This window comes from Chlorocebus sabaeus, chromosome 12 (assembly GCF_047675955.1).
Source record: "Chlorocebus sabaeus isolate Y175 chromosome 12, mChlSab1.0.hap1, whole genome shotgun sequence".
Classification (NCBI taxonomy): Eukaryota; Metazoa; Chordata; class Mammalia; order Primates; family Cercopithecidae; genus Chlorocebus; species Chlorocebus sabaeus.
Genome location: NC_132915.1, coordinates 84,671,000 through 84,687,271, shown reverse-complemented (window position 1 = coordinate 84,687,271; position 16,272 = coordinate 84,671,000). Strand labels below are relative to the sequence as shown.

At 44.4% G+C, this 16,272-nt stretch overlaps 1 pseudogene; it reads left to right on the top strand.

Annotated features, from left to right (window-relative positions):
* Positions 1–14,713: 14,713 nt before the first annotated feature.
* LOC103218958 (large ribosomal subunit protein uL30-like) lies at positions 14,714–15,489 on the top strand (annotated as a pseudogene).
* Positions 15,490–16,272: the final 783 nt, after the last annotated feature.

Sequence of the window (16,272 nt, the reverse complement as noted above, 5' to 3'; positions counted from 1 at the left end):
TTCCCTGAACTTACAAATGGAGAACCTGAAGCTCCACTTCTTGTTCCAAGAGCAGTGTTTTGGCCGTGCCTTCCATTGGAGACATCTGGGCTGAGCAGTCACCTGTCAGGGAAACCCAGCAAGAATTACTGCCCAGGGGGCCGGGTGCGGTGGCTCACGCCTGTAATCCCAGGACTTTGGGAGGCCAAGGCAGGTGGATCATGAGGTCAGGAGATCGAGACCATCCTGGATAACACAGTGAAAACCCATCTCTACTAAAAAATACAAAAAAAATTAGCTGGGCATGGTGGTGGGCACCTGTAGTCCCAGCTACTCGGGAGGCTGAGGCAGGAGAATGGTGTGAACCTGGCAGGCAGAGCTTGCAGTGAGCCAAGATCGTGCCACTGCACTCCAGCCTGGGCAACAGAGCAAGAGACTCCATCTCAAAAAAAAAAAAAAAAAAAAAGAATCACTTCCCGGGGGAAGGAGGAGAGAGCACATACAGGAGCTAGGGGCCCCTACTAGCTGAGGTTGCTTCTAGCTAAACCATCAGTAACAATAGTTTTCTTCATCACATGGGGTAGTGCTCTTTACAGATGAGGAAACTAAAGTACAAAGAAAATGTTATTGAAAAATAAAGGTCCTCCCAGGTTACAGTGAGCCGAGATTGCACCATTGTACTCCAGCCTGGGCAACGAGAGTGAAACTCCATCTCAAAAATAAATAGGAGGCCGAGACGGGTGGATCACGAGGTCAGGAGATCGAGACCATCCTGGCTAACACGATGAAACCCCGTCTCTACTAAAAAAAATACAAAAAACTAGCCGGGCGATGTGGCGGACGCCTGTAGTCCCAGCTACTCGGGAGGCTGAGGCGGGAGAATGACGTGAACCCGGGAGGCGGAGCTTGCAGTGAGCTGAGATCCGGCCACTGCACTCCAGCCTGGGCGACAGAGCGAGACTCCGTCTCAAAAAAAAATAAATAAATAAATATATAAATAAATATATAAATAAAATAAAACTCCTCCCACAGACCCACCAAAGGCAGTCCTTCTACAGACGTCAGCAACAGCATTCTAATCTCACAGGGTTCGAACAGTTATTGATCAGTTTTTGATGGGTTTGTCTGGAGCAGTGTTCTCCACACGGATGGGGCACTGGTCAAGGAATTTATGTCTCTGTGCCCTGCTGGAACAACCCCTTAATAACTGTGCCCTGCACGGGATCAGCAGTGCCCTACACTCAGACTCTGGGTTACTGCTCTTTGATTCACACTCAGAAAACTCAGCTCTTCTTCTAACAGAGACACCATGTCAGGGAATAAGGATGCAAAGGACCTTGTAGAGCAAATTATGAGCAGTGATACAATGTTACTATCCAGAAACAAGAGCAGCCATAGACGGCTTCAACTCTTGAGCAGAACTGATCTCTTCAACCTAGGAAAGTCCCTGAGACTCCTGGACATCTTGGTGGAGGATGGGGGGAGGGGGGAAGTGGGAAGTTGGATCCTCACGGATGATATGGAAACTTCCTGCTAACTGGGACAGGGAATGCTTCTGCAATTAATTTGAAAGAAATGATAAGTAAACCAAGTATCTGTCAACAAGAGAATGAATTGATAAATTATGGTATTTCCACATAGTGAAATACTATATAGCATAAAAAATGGATAAACAAGGATACTCAAACATAAAACATCATAGTAGATTTAAAAAGGCAAATTGCATAAAAATTACATCATATATACAGCATGACATAATTTAATGTAGTTCAAAAACCTGCAAAACAATGTTTTCCATGGCTTTAGGATACACATTTGCCAGCGCAGTAAAAGTGTAAGTAAAATGACTGGGAATGATAAAAAGCTCATTCAGGGAATTGGCTACTTATTGAGTAAGGAGGTGGCACAGAGGACGATGTGACAGGAAACGGATGCACAGGAGGTTCTATCATATTGGAAATTATTTGTTTCTTAGGATCGGTTGGGTATATTCACCTTACATTATTCTTTATGCCTTATTGCTTTCAAAATATGTTTCCTAATAATTTTTTCTGACCATGCCTATCCCCAAAGTTGGTAAGATAAGTCATAGCTATCACATTTATTAACAAATCTGCCTCCTCTGCTGAAGTGTGAGGTTATTCTTTCTTGAGGTCAGAGCCACCCAGCTCACCTGGTCCCAGAAACTGTGTAAAATACTAAATGTTTATTGTTATGTTAAGCTTCTAGGTTTGGGAATAATTTGTTCCACAAGAATAGAAAAGTATTATGAGGAACAACTGAGTATTTTTGAGAAAGCAGAGACATAATGAAAGTGGTATTTTTCCAGACTATCTTGTAACCTCCAAAGGACCAAATAACCAAATTTATTTTTGATCTGCAAAGCCCCAGGGGTTAGCACAAATCAGGAAGAGCTGGTGGCCCCAGGCTTGGTGGGGGGCAGACAGCATATTAGTAATTTCAGTGCAGTCTCAGCAGACCATTCTTGGTCAACTTGGCACTTTTTTCAATCAAATCTACTTGCCTCAAGGGGACACCCTCCCAAGGACAAAAAGTAGACCTTCAGGCTTCTCTGCAAACCCCCAAAGCTCAGGCAGGCATAGGGGAGGGGCAGCTGATTACTGATACTTTAGAGGAGATAAGGAAAACATCCTCATCCTGGCTGGGAGATACTGTGCAGTCATAAGGGATAAAATGGCCAGGAATGGAATCAAAGACCTCTGACCTTCCAGCTCTCTTTGCAGCCTGGAAGGACACAATTCCTTGTTTGATGTCTCGTTTACCATCTTAGGTCAATGCTTCCAGTTAGCACAAAGGTGAGGGTAGGGTAGCGACGGGTACAGGGATGCCCGTGAAAAAAATATGCAAAGGGAAAAAGAAAAACAATTTGGTAAAGCAAAGGGAGCAATCTATTTCCCTGGGCTGAAGCATCCAAAGCTGATTCAAAAAGAAAGCTCTGCTGTCAAGTGGAAAATGGGTTTTTTCCTAAAGCAAGCTCTCGAAATTGTCCAAGAATTGAGTGCTCTGTGAGGGCGGAGGGATGAGGTTGATCACAGAAACAGATACGGTCCCCTGAGTGGAAAACGTGTGTTATCTTCATTCTGATGTACTGTGAGGAGTTCAGCTCATGGGCATGGTAGGGAAATATTGTACTGGATTAGGAGTAATCGCTCTAAAGCTAAATTCATCTTCCCCATTTCTTAGGGGTGGAGAAGAGAATAATCAATTATATTTGGGCGCAGGTCACACTATAACGGAAATATGCCCTCTGCCAAAAAAGGTTTAAGAGAGAAGGAGTTGGTTTTTTTTGGGTGCTTTTTTGAAACTAAATAGTCTTTTAACAGAGCAAAATGTAAAAGACTAAGTAAGACCTTAGAAATTTACGCAGAAGCCAAAGAGGCCTCAGCTTGTTCCCTTAGAAGCTCTCCAAGGATCCCGTCCATCTGCAAGTGGGAAAGCTGAGGTCCAGAAAAGGGAAGCTGCAGAGTCGAGGTCATACAAAGATGCTTATACCAGATGCATATACCAGATGCTTATAAGATGCAGAGCTTATACCAGAACCCAGGAACCCACCTGGAAGAGGGCAACAGGTATGAAGTGTTTGAGCCTTTGCAGTCCAGATGGAGGATGAATGTGAGTATGAAGAGCTGTTCATTTGTTAGACATTACTAACACTAGTCTTCTTGGAGAAAGCCTACTCTAGTCATACAAGATGCTGGTACGGGAAAGAGGACGAGAAAGCAGGAACTCACTGACCCAAGAAGAGCTTATACCCAAGAGCAGCATCCTAGCCTCTGGAAATTGAGTTTTCTTGTGCCTGGGTCCAGCATGGACTTCCTCAGAGCTGGGTTTGGGGAAAAGTCAGCTTAGAAATATGGCAGCAGGGGCTACTTAAAAGAAAAGTAGCCATAGCCTGAATGAAAAGGCAGATAAAAGCAGCAGGTGGAGTGTCTCAGTACCAAAGAGACCTGGGTGTAAATCCTAGCTCTGCCCCTTCCAACCATGCAAGCTTGGCCAAGTCACTGTATATCTCTAGCCTCCATTTCCTCTGCTTTAAAATGGAGATAATAAATATGTATCTTGTAGTGAGCTCAGGGTATATAGGAGGTGATTAATAAATGTTTTTAACTCCATGCTGAGCTTAAGAAAAAAAGAAAAAAGCAGGGGGAAGAAGATACTGATGCATGCACAAACATACTACCTGCCCAGACTGACCCTACTTGCCTGCTGTTTGTAGACCATTCTTTTAGCTACCTTAATACATACTCATTTCCTGATGACAGAGATCTAAAAACACACTGTGTGTGTCTTGATCACCAAACTTGCACGTAAGTCCTCCACCAGACTCACTCCCTGGCCACATAAAATTCCTGGATTTGGCCAGGCATGGTGGCTCATGCCTGTAATCCCAGCACTTTGGGAGGCTGAGAGAGGCAGATCACAAGGTCAGTAAATCGAGACCAGCCCGGTCAACATAGTGAAACCCCATCTCTACTAAAAATACAAAAATTAGCTGGATGTGGTGGCACGTGCCTGTAATCCCAGCTACTCAGGAGGCTAAGGCAGGAGAATCGCTTGAACCTAGGAGGTGGAGATTGCAGTGAGCCAAGATCACGCCACTGCACTCCAGCCTGGCAACAGAGCGAGACTCCATCTCAAAAAAAATAAATAAATTCCAATGAATTTAGAAGCCAACATACCCTATGCCCTCCCCTCCCCGTCACCTAAATTTTCCCTGGCTGTGCCAATGACAGCACAGAAAACAGTGGGCAAGCATGTAGGTCCCAGAGCAGGCAGAGCTGGGCTCAGATCCTGCCTCCAACTGGCTGAGTGAACTTGGGCAAGTGTGGGCCCCTGTAAGTCTTAGTTTCCTCATCTGTGAGACTGCAGTGACAATCAATACCTATTTTGCTGGTGTTTATGACGTTTAAAAAAGAAGCAATTAAACATAAAGTCAGCCAATGTTTGTGGTGGTTACCACTGTTAATATCATATACCATGAAATCAGGGTAGGCTGCCCTCCCCAGAGGGGCAGCTAGGTGTGGCCAGTCTTGGAAAACTGGCCTCTGCTGGGGAGTCGTCACATGGTTCTAAGCAAGTCATTTAACCTCCCTGAGCCCCCATTCCTTCTTCCGGACAATAGATTTTTTTTTCTTTTTAGACAGAGTTTTGCTCTTGTTGCTCAGGTTGGAGTGCAATGGCGTGATCTCGGCTCATTGCAACCTCCGCCTCCCAGGTTCAAGCGATTCTCCTGCCTCAGCCTCCCAAGTAACTGGAACTACAGGTGCGCACCATCATGCCTGGCTAATTTTTGTATTTTTTTAGTGCAGATGTATTTTTTAGTACATTTTGTATTTTTTAGTACAGTTTCACCATTTTGACCAGGCTGGTCTCGAACTCCTGACCTCAGGTGATCGGCCTCCCAAAGTGCTAGGAATACAGGAGTGAACCACCACGCCTGGTCTGGAAAATAGATTTTAATACTATCCAGACCTCAGAATGTTTCTGTAATATTCAACTAAGGCAATAGAAATAATAGTGGTTAGAAAACTCTGGAGCATGACTCTATAAAAGGAAAATTACGATTTAGATGTGACTGGACAACAGTAATTCTAAAATGCTTTCATTCCATAGTTACTCAGGATGCAGGCAGAAAAGAGATGAAAATTAGCAGTGGGAGAGGTAAGACAAAATCAAAATATTTGGGGCCTGGAGCCATGGCTCATGTCTGCAAATCTAGCACTTTGGGAGGCCAGTATGGGAGGACTGCTTAAGGCCAGTAGTTCAAGACTAGCCCGGTCAACATAGCGAGACCCCCATCTCTAGTTTAAAAAAAAAATTAAAAAAAAAAAAAAGATTTGGAAATCTCTAATAGCACAAAATCTACCCAAAGCAGAACATTTGAATCCCATCTTAAACCCTATTTCGTTATTTCTACTATTATTTCATTTTGGATTACAATCTTTTTTGTCTGTTTACTTCCCAAGAACAGTTGTCTTTTTTCTGTTCTCTAGTGTTACTAAACAATAGAAATACTCCAGTTAAGAGCTTTCATAGCAATAATCCTCCACATGACTAGTCAGGAACCAAGGTAAAATTCTATGGGACAGGAGACACAAAGCACCTCTAAAGCAAGACTGGTCTTTCCCAAGAAGGGAATGAGGAAGCCAACTGAGCAAATGCAGGAATCCTTACGGTGACCTAAAAACATCAGTTCCAGCCATGTGTCATCTTTCCAGGTCTTGGAAAGTGGACAAGACCAAGAGATCACACCACGCCCAATTGAATCCAAATGCTGCCCTTTAAAAAGGTACCTCATACATTAAAACGGTCTCCTCACCCAAAAACAGGGATGTGTGTCTACAGGATTGTGGTGAGGGCTACATGAATAAACTATGTAAAAGGTTTATCCAAGGGCCTAGTGCCTAATTCCTAATTAAGTGCTCAATAAACAGTTTTTTTTTTAATCTCCAGCTGGAACTTTGAGGCTTTCTGTTCTTTTCTATTTGTATCTGATTTTCCATATAATACCCTCTTTTGCTTTCCCAATAACCCAACCAGATGTCTATAGATAGGACTCATTAGCACCACTTGACTGTTGAGAAAATCATGTCTTGGAGAAATGAAGTGACTTGGCCTAGGTCACACTGGGGATGACTAGAAGGGAAGACTCGATGCCTTCCAAGGCCTGCAGTAAAAGGCTGTCCTCACAGACCCCAAGGAGAAGCCCTGGAATCGCCAGAGGAGCAAAGCAAGAGCCAAGAATGTCAAATCTCATACAAAGCCCCCTACACAGGGTGACATTCCAGACTCAGTATTCTTATGGAAGAGCAAATGTGGCTCAGTTTCCCCAACCCCATCTGAGCCAGGGCCTAGTGCCAGTGCTGCCCAGCTGACCACTGTCAGAGCCACCAGCACCTGACCACAGACAGGCACCCATCAGCTTCCCACAAAGCTTGTCCTGTCGGCTTTGGATGGGCACGCCCCTCTGTGACCGGAAAACCAGACGTTCTGCACCAGTTTCCAGGCTCTGACGTGGGTGCCCGCTGCTCAGCTGCTGTGGCAAATCTCTTTCCACAGACCATATCAGCAGGTTTACCATAAAGTCACTATCTCACAGCTTCCAGCCCGAGTCCCTGGTTAGTCATGCTCCTTCTGGTTTCCCTTTACATATGGGAATGGAGAGACCCCAGAGATGAGGGAAACTGCTCCCATGATTTTCACTCTCATGAGCCCCACAAGGCCCTAAACTTGAACAGCAAACCCTGAATTGTCTAGACTACCAGGGCCCTAGACTTGCAGACTCTGACAGTTGGAAAAAACCCTCAGAGAACATCTAATCCAGGCATGGACCAACTTTTTCTCTAAAGGGCCAAATTATAAATATATTAGGTTTGGTGGGTCACATCCAGTTTCTGTCAAATATTCTATTTTTATTATGCCCTTTACAAAAAAAAAAAACACACACACACTCTTAGCTCAAGGGCTCACACAAACAAGCCTGGGGCAGAAGACCTTTGGCCTGAAGACCATGGTTGGTGGATCCCAGCTTCACCCAACCCTGTCACCACACAGAAGGAAAAACGAAGATCCAAAGAGGTTAAGTACACTTCCCCCTATGATGGAAATGTTCTACATTTGCACTGACCCAGCACAGTACCCACTAGCCACTTGTAATGTTGCTAGTGGGATGGAAGAACTGAATTCATTTTCCTTTAATTTTAATTCATCTCAATTTAAACAGTCATCTGTGGCTAGTGATGACCTTATTAGACAGCTAGAGTGAGAGATTCCTGGAATCTCTATTCAGTGTTGAGCCATATGTCTTCAGACTCCTTGTTACATAAGAGAAGTAAATGCCTAATTTTTAAGTCACTGTAAATCAATGCATTTACCTGCAGTTATATGTATTCTAGCAGATCCTACTGAAACGGGACAATTCCCTTGACCCCTTCATGGGGCCCTTTGTGAAGTGGGCGGCTCATTTACTCGGCTGTCAGGCTCCATCCCTTATAGGAGAGAGCACGTGAGTGGATGGGTACAGGAACCAGAGCAAACAAAGGCTGGAACCCCCGGCCATTCTTTCCAGTGGGAGCAGGCCCTGTGCAGGCCTCATGGCTGCATACAAGCATATTACAATGCTCTTTTAGCTCTGCCATCCAGGATGGGGTGCCTGCAACCCCCGAGCCCCAGAGAGCATGTTACCAGCTCAGTGGCCCATTTTCCTCATCGTATAGAGCAGTTGCCCTCTGCCAACAAGGGCAAACAGCCAGTGTGACAGCCTTTTGGAGTTCCCACACCCAATGGGTCCCCAAATTCTTGTCTGGTATTCAGGAAGAATCAGGTCACACAAACGGTTTCAAAGGTGATGAATGTGGAGTTTTTATTGAGTGACAGAGGTGGCTTTCAGTGGGATGAGGAGCTGGAAAGGGGAAGCAGTGGGAAGACAATCTTCCCCCGGAGTTCAACCGTCCGAGGATGAAGCCCTCTCTGACTGTCCCCAGCCAAACTCCTCACCACGTTCAGACACTTCTCTCCTTCTCTGCCACATGACTCTGCTGCTCATGGAGCCTGGGATCTGCAGTTCTTACAGGCATAGGATAGGGGGTGGAGTGGGCCAGAGTGGTCTTGGAAAGGCAACATTCAGGCACAAAAATAGGAATACCTGTTCTCCTTTAGGGCCATAGGTCCAGGCTTGAGGGTGGAGCCCTTACCAGGGACCCTGCCCTCCTGCCTCCTGTTCGTGTCACTACCAGAGAAAAAGAGATTAGGAGATCCCCAGGGCTTCCACTGCCCATGAGATAACATTCAAGTCAATCAATCCCATTTTATTTGCATCACAAAGGATAGTTACTATCAGCTAACAATGGGTTAGGAGAATATCCAAACAGAAAGGAAGGGGTAGAAAAGAGTTCTCTTCACTCACTCAGATCCTCTCTTTGACCAAAGTCACAAACTTCTGTAACACCCAAGGTTGGGGGAAGCTGGTCATTTAGAGTCAAAGTGAAGAGTAGAATGAGATGCACCAGGCCTGTCATGTCCTGGCTCCGGTCCTCTCCCTGCCACACCCACCTAGGGCAATTCACTTCTCTCTCTGAAGTTCACACCCATCACGGGTAAGGTTGAGGATAATCAAGTTTCTCCTGCCTGGCTCAAGGAGTCATTGTAGGCTCAAGTCAGAATGGATGAAAGTACTTTGTGTAAACAGTAAAGCACTAGTGAGGAAATTCCTAGAGAATATCATTCCAGGCAACACTGAAGACCTCAGCAAGTCTCACCACCTGCTCCAAGAAGTAGACACATCTAACATCCTGCACTGGTTGGATGTTCACCTCTAACTGTACTCTTCACTTTGACTCTAGATGGTCAGCTTCCCCCAACGTTGGCTGTTGTAGAATTTTGTGCCTTTGGTCAAAGAGAGGATCTGAGTGAGGGAGGAAGACTGTTCTACCCCTTCCTTTTGGTTTGGGATATTCTCCTAACCCAGTGTTAGCTGATTGTAACTGTCCTTTGTGATGCCAATAAAATGGGATTGATTAACTCGAGTGTAATCCCATGGGCAGTGGAAATCTGGGCTCTTTAGGCCCATATTTCATTTTCAAGTAGTAGAGCATTCCACCACCTTGCCATGTGTTGGGAGAGCCCCACTCTCATAAATGAAGATGGAGTAGGCACAAGGCTCCAGTTAGTACCTGGAATGACTGCAGGTCAGTACCCTCAGACACGTGCAACATAGCTGAACCCTTATCACTGCCCCGCGGTAGGTATTTATTCCCCGCAAATGATGACAGGTCAAATCTGAACACAGAAGTAAGTAGTAGGCTAGCAAAGCTTCTAGGGTCGCTTAGAAGTAGAGAGCTGGGGAGAATGGATTCCCCTCCAGGAAACACAGAGAGAGAACTCCAGGATCCTAGAGCGATGACAGCGCACAGGATAAACAGAAGCCATAGGAAACCTGCCAGGAGGGAGGGTGTCATGAAAAATGGTTTGGGTCAGAAAAGCAGCCTCCAGGCTGAAATATATAGGAAGGTTTATGTTAATATACCCCACCATCACCCTTTACCCACAAAGAATGCCAAATAGAATTGGATTATACTTACCTATATACCGTTAAAGGATAATTGCTAAAAGAATGCATAATCATAACACTCACTGAAATATCAAAGAAATGCATTTCAATGATTTAGCTCATTAATTTGTGACAGAACTAGTAGGATGCCACATCTAGTTGCAAGGATAATTCCAAGAACCACATATACACAAGCAAGAAGTACTGAAATGAATAAAGATGCAAAACTGGTTTATTCCACAGGAGATGTGGTAAGACAAAAATGTATTTGCATATCTATGGACAAGAACCATTTGCATCACTCTCAGTCATCTACAACTTACAGTTCTGAAACAATTCAAAGGCAACAAAAGGCCCAGAGGCCTCATAGAAACACCTCGTTTTCTGAGGAAGACACCCAGTCATCTTTTCGATCCATTTCAAAGTCATTCACCATTTTTCCTACGATATCAAGGTTTTATCCCAATCACCTTCCCTCCTCACTCTCAGTTGTCCATGGGAGCATGGGAATGGACAGAACTTTCCAGGAAACGATATAGCCTATTCTGGAGCTAGGGAAAATGAATGTGAGCAGTAAGAAGTGGGCATGAAACATAGAATCCTTGAGCACAAAGAGACCTCATACCAAAGACATTATTTTACAGAAGCAGAAATAGACCAGAGAGGAAAGGGGATTTTCCTAAAGACACACAGCAGAGTGGACGTGACACCTTCCCTTCAATAACACACACTTTTTAAGGCAGAAGGGCTGACAAAGGAGGGTGCCAAGGGATTATTCATTCTCTCTGGTCTAGGGAGAGTGACTACCAGAGACCTCTCCCCTAAGATGTGTTATTTATCTTCCTTGAGCCACATCTACAAAACAGGGGTGGTACTCACACCTCCCTCACTGTGTATTGTCAGGTTTAAATGGGACAGGTTTAGATAAAATGCCTGTCCCATAGCAGGTGCTTCATAGACATCATTTCCTCTCACCCTCCTGAGTAGCTGTGTGACCCCAAAGAAGTGACAGGGGTCATTCTGCTTTCACTTGGCCGGGGGTTACAATCATATAAACAAGACTGCGGCTTCTTACCCGCGATGAGTCACAGGCTGCTTTCCAGCTCAGATTCAATTCATCTGGAGACAGTTCTGACGATTTCAGACCCTGGGCTCTTTCAGCCCCAAGGCCTCAGGCCACTACCACATTTCCCATGCCAAACTGGCCCCTTATAACAAACGTGAAAAAAACACAGAAAAGAGGAGAAGACAAAAAATATATATATATTAAGTATGAAAGAAAGTTTCGCCCCATTCTCCAGGAGTCAGGTGGTGGGTGGGTGGGTGGAGAGATGGCCAGGGCATGGTGGGAAGGGCCCCAGTGATTTGTACCCTTGGTGCAGGGAACCCACAAACAGAGACACCGGCCTTGTTTCCCATCACTGTGAAGCCATCATGACCTTCAAACAGCTCACAGGGCGGGGCCCTTCACATCTTCTGAGTCCTGATATGACTGAGCATCCATTATACAACCATGCTGTGAACAACTTGGTCTCAGTCCTCGACCACAATCTCAATTTCGGGGCATCCCTGATCTCTGTCTGCAGAGAGATTCAGAAGAGGCCCCAGAGATAGTAAAAGTTGGGGGATGGTGGGAGTTATTTTTTGCTGCTGTTTTTTTCCGATTCACACCACCATGTGATAATGGGACCTTTCCCTTTCTCTGGGGGTGAACCTTGCAAAACCACCCAAAGTCAGACCAGGAAGTGACCCCCAAAGTTCCTGGGATTTAGTCTTCTGCCTTCTACAAGGTGAAATGGCAAACCTAATAAGGACAAAATCCTGGCTCTTCCAGAACTGATAGAAATGTAGACCCTGCCAGGTGCAGTGGCTCACACCAATAATCCCAACACTTTGGGAGGTCGACACGGGTGGATGGTGGATCATCTGAGGTCAGGAGTTCGAGACCAGCCTTGCCAACATGGTAAAACCCTATTTCTACTAAAAATACCAAATGTAGCCAGGTGTGGTGGTACACGCCTGTAATCCCAACTACTCAGGAGGCTGAGGCAGGAGAATCGCTTGAACCTGGGAGGCAGAGGTTGCAATGAGCCGAGGTTGCACCACTGCACTCCAGTCTGGGTGACAGAGCAAGACTCCGTCTCAAAATAAAAAATGTAGACCCTGAATAGAAGCCCTTTGTTTCTCTGACACATTGGAGTTTACAAATCCTGTTTATGAAAATGATCAGAAGAGAGCTGCTCTGCCTCAAGCCTGTGCAAGAGGCCAGGGCCCTTTCTGTTCAGCCATTCCCTGATTTCTGGGATGATATCTACATGAACTTAAGTTTTGTCAATGGGGAAATTGAGGTCAGAGAACACAAAATGATTCTAGGCAATCCAATGAGAAAACCGAGGGATTTTAGACTGTCTAAAGACTCACTCTAAACCCCAGGACTCAGAATGCCTTCCAAGTCGATAATCTGGACGTGGTAATCTTCCTCCTGTTCGAAAGATCACAAGATAAAGAAGTGGTTGTAAACCTGGACACCAGAGGCATCCCAATCCTGGACACTGTCAGCAGGTGAGGCAGGGACTTCTGCTTTTCTCTAAAGAAGTGAGATTTCAGCTGCAAGGCTGTGACCCAAGGAACCAGCAGAGGAATCTTAATCTCAACATCATCTCCTTTATTAGAAGCCATCATTCTGCCCACAGGAACCATGGTCCCGTGTGATTCAAACTAACAGGACATCAGTAAAAACAGCTATCATTTAATTAAAAAAAAAAAAAAAAAAAAATGAACTGACAGGACAAGAATCTCCGGACTGCTCCTTCTAAGATCTAGTTGGCCTCTGATGGAAGGGGATTGAAGGCAGTCCTGGGGAGCCCTTCCATCTCACAGCTGTTGATGCCTGTGGCCAATACCTGCAATCTCTCACCCATCCTGAATTTTTTTTTTTTTTTTAAAGACACAGCCTTGCTGTGGCACCCAGACTGGAGTGCAGTGACACAATCACAGCTCACTGCAGCTTTGATTTCCCAGGCTCAAGTGATCCTCCCACCTCAGCCTCCTAAGTAGCTGGGACTACAGGCATGTACCACCACACCCAGTTAATTTTTTAACTTTTTGTAGAGACAGGGTCTCACTATGTAGCCCAGAGTGGTCTTGACCTCCTGAGGAGCTGAGACTCCAGGCATCTGCCACCACATCCAGCTAATTTTTTAATATTTTGTAGAGACAGGGTCTCGCTATGTAGCCAGAGTGGTCTTGAACTCCTGGATCCAAGCATTCCTCCCACCTCGGCCTCCCAAAGTGCTGGGATTACAGGCATGAACCGCTGCACCCAACCCTGAATTCGAAATGCAGTGAAATCACAAACCATGAACTAGTAAAAAGAAGGCACTCTCTTTAATGTATTTCAGCATAAGCCATGGAGGAAGGAGATAAAAAGGTGGAAACAAAATGAGACAGGCCCCAGATCCATTTAGCAAACTTATGGAGGTTAGGCTGGGTATACTCAAGTGACGAGAAAATGAAACAGCTATTGTTCCCTGGGGCAATGTTACAGAACATCTTATTCTGTCTTCTGAAAGCAGAGCTAGAATATGTTTTTAACTAATGCATCTGCAACTGGCCAGTTACCACTTAAAGAGACATAAGCTATAAAGGAGGTAATCCCATCCAGGGTGCAGACAACCAGGATGAGGACCCAGTGTTCTTATTGGCCTCCAAGTCTCAAGTAGGTAAGCCTCTTTCCTCTTATGAACCTCAGCATTCTCCAGAATTGCATAGTGGGAAAGGTATTTAGGTAAATTTTTATCTTCAGACACCCTCGCTCTGACGTTCTCTGGGATTTGATGATGGTCACATTTGGCTTGCTCTAAAACAGGATCAGAAAGAACAGGCAGGCCCCCAGAGTTCAGCCCCTCCAACATGGGTCTGTTTCAGTGCCCTGGACATTGGTGCTGTGGATACCAAGGAATTGGATCTAACTTTGCTTGTATTTAACCCGAGTAAGCAAACAAAGCATTTAACTTTGTGTTTAAGATTTAGAAAATTTGCCAGAATCACTTTTATTTCTTCTACAAAAGGAAAATGACCAAGTGAGGCCAGGCACCATCATTCATGCCTGTAATCCCAGCACTTTGGGAGGTCAAAGAGGGAAGATCATTTGAGGCCAGAAGTTCAAGACCAGCCTGGCCAACATGGCAAAACCTCATCTCCACAAAAAATACAAAAAAAAAAAAAAAAAAAAATTAGCTGGGCATAGTGGTATACACCTGTAATCTCAGCTGTTCAGGAGGCTGAGGCATAAGAAGTGCTTGCACCTGGGAGGTGGAGGTTGAGTGAGCTGAGATGGCACCACTGCACCCCAGCCTGGGTGATAGAGTGAGACTGTCTCAAAAAAAGAAAAAAGAAAAGGAACATGACAAAGTGAGTGGTTCTTCCTAATACCATCAAAACAATTGAGTTTTTTTTTCTCACATTTATTACTCAATCTCTTGCGTAAACTATTATGAAGTGTAAAATCAATGTTCAAATTAACAATGTTTTAATTTTTACTCTAACCATCATTTTATGACATACATAAAAATGTAAGGATTATTTTGAAGGTATTTAAAACAACTAATGGTAAAGAATCTTCCCTATATATAACAGAAAACTAAATTATCCTCTTTTCTGGCTGGAATCATGGAACATGTCAAAAAGAAGGAGGTTCCTGCTGTGCTAGAAACCCTTAAGAAAAAGTCAAGGAATTTGCAGAGCTGAAGATAAAGTGCCTGAGAATGAAGTTTGCCCAAAAGATGCTTCTAAAGGCAAGGAGGAAGCTTATCTTTGAAAAAGCAAAGCACTATCATAAAAAATATAGGCAGATGTACAGAACTGAGATTCGAATGGCTAGGGTGGCAAGAAAAGCAGACAACTCTGTACCTGCAGAACTGGCATTTGCCATCAGAATCAGAGGTATCAATGGTGTGAGCCCAAAGGTCTGAAAGGTGTTGTAGCTTCTTTGCCTTCGTCAAATCTTCAATGGAACCTTTGTGAAGCTCAACACGTCTTCAATTAGCATGCTGTGGATTGTAGAACCATATATTGCATATGGGTACCCAAATCTGAAGTCGGTAAATGAACTAATCTATAAGTGTGGTTATGGCAAAATCAATAAGAAGCGAATTGCTTTGACAGATAACGCTTTGATTGCTCAATCTCTTGGTAAATACAGTATCATCTGCATGGAGGATCTGATTCATGAGATCTACACTGTTGGAAAACGCTTCAAATAAGCAAATAACTTCCTGTGGCCCTCCAAACTATCCTCTCCAGAAGGTGGAATGAAGAAAAAGACCACCCATTTTGTAGAAGGTGGAAATGCTGACAATGGGGAGGACCAGATCAACAGCCTTCTTAGAAGAATGAATGAAAGTGTCTACCATGATTATTTTTCTAATCCAGTCAGTTAATAAGTACCTGCTCTTGAATTGAAAGAAAAAAAAAAAAAAAGGAAAACTCAATTATCAAACCTAGTTTTATCTCCTTTAAAATTTGTATCTTATTTAAAGAATATATTACCAGAAGCCTAAAGAACCATGAAGCCTGGATTAAAATGCAGTGAGCTGAGATCGTGCCACTGCACTCCAGAGCCTGGGTAACAGAGCGAGACTCTGTCTCAAAAAAAAAAAAAAAAAAAAAGTATTCTTAAAACTTTTTCCGACTGAGCGTGGTGGCTCATGCCTGTAATCCCAGCACTTCGGGAGGCTGAGGTAGATGGATCACTTGAGGTCAGGAGTTCAAGACCAGCCATGTTTCACCATGTTGGTGAACCCCCGACTCTATTAAAAATACAAAAAAAAAAAAATTAGCCAGGCATGGCGGCAGGTGCCTATAATCCCAGCTACTCGGGAGGCCGAGGCAGGAGGATGGCTTGAACCCAGGAGGCAGAGGTTGCAGTGAGCTGAGATTGTGCCACTGCACTCCAGACTGGGTGACAGAGTGAGACTTTGTCTCAAAAAAAAAAAACAAACAACAACAACAATAAAAACTTTTTCCTTAGCCTTCTTTCTTGCTGACAAGTTCTATAGTACTTAGAAATTGCCCAAGAGAGATTCCTACTTCTGATGTGTTTTGTTCTTGGTTTGCTTTTGTTTTTTTCCTGACTTGGCAGAGATGGGACTGAAACACATGTCCCTTGCTTCTCAGTTCAGTTCTCAGGCCACGGCACAACTGTTTTCAAGTTATAAGCCTAG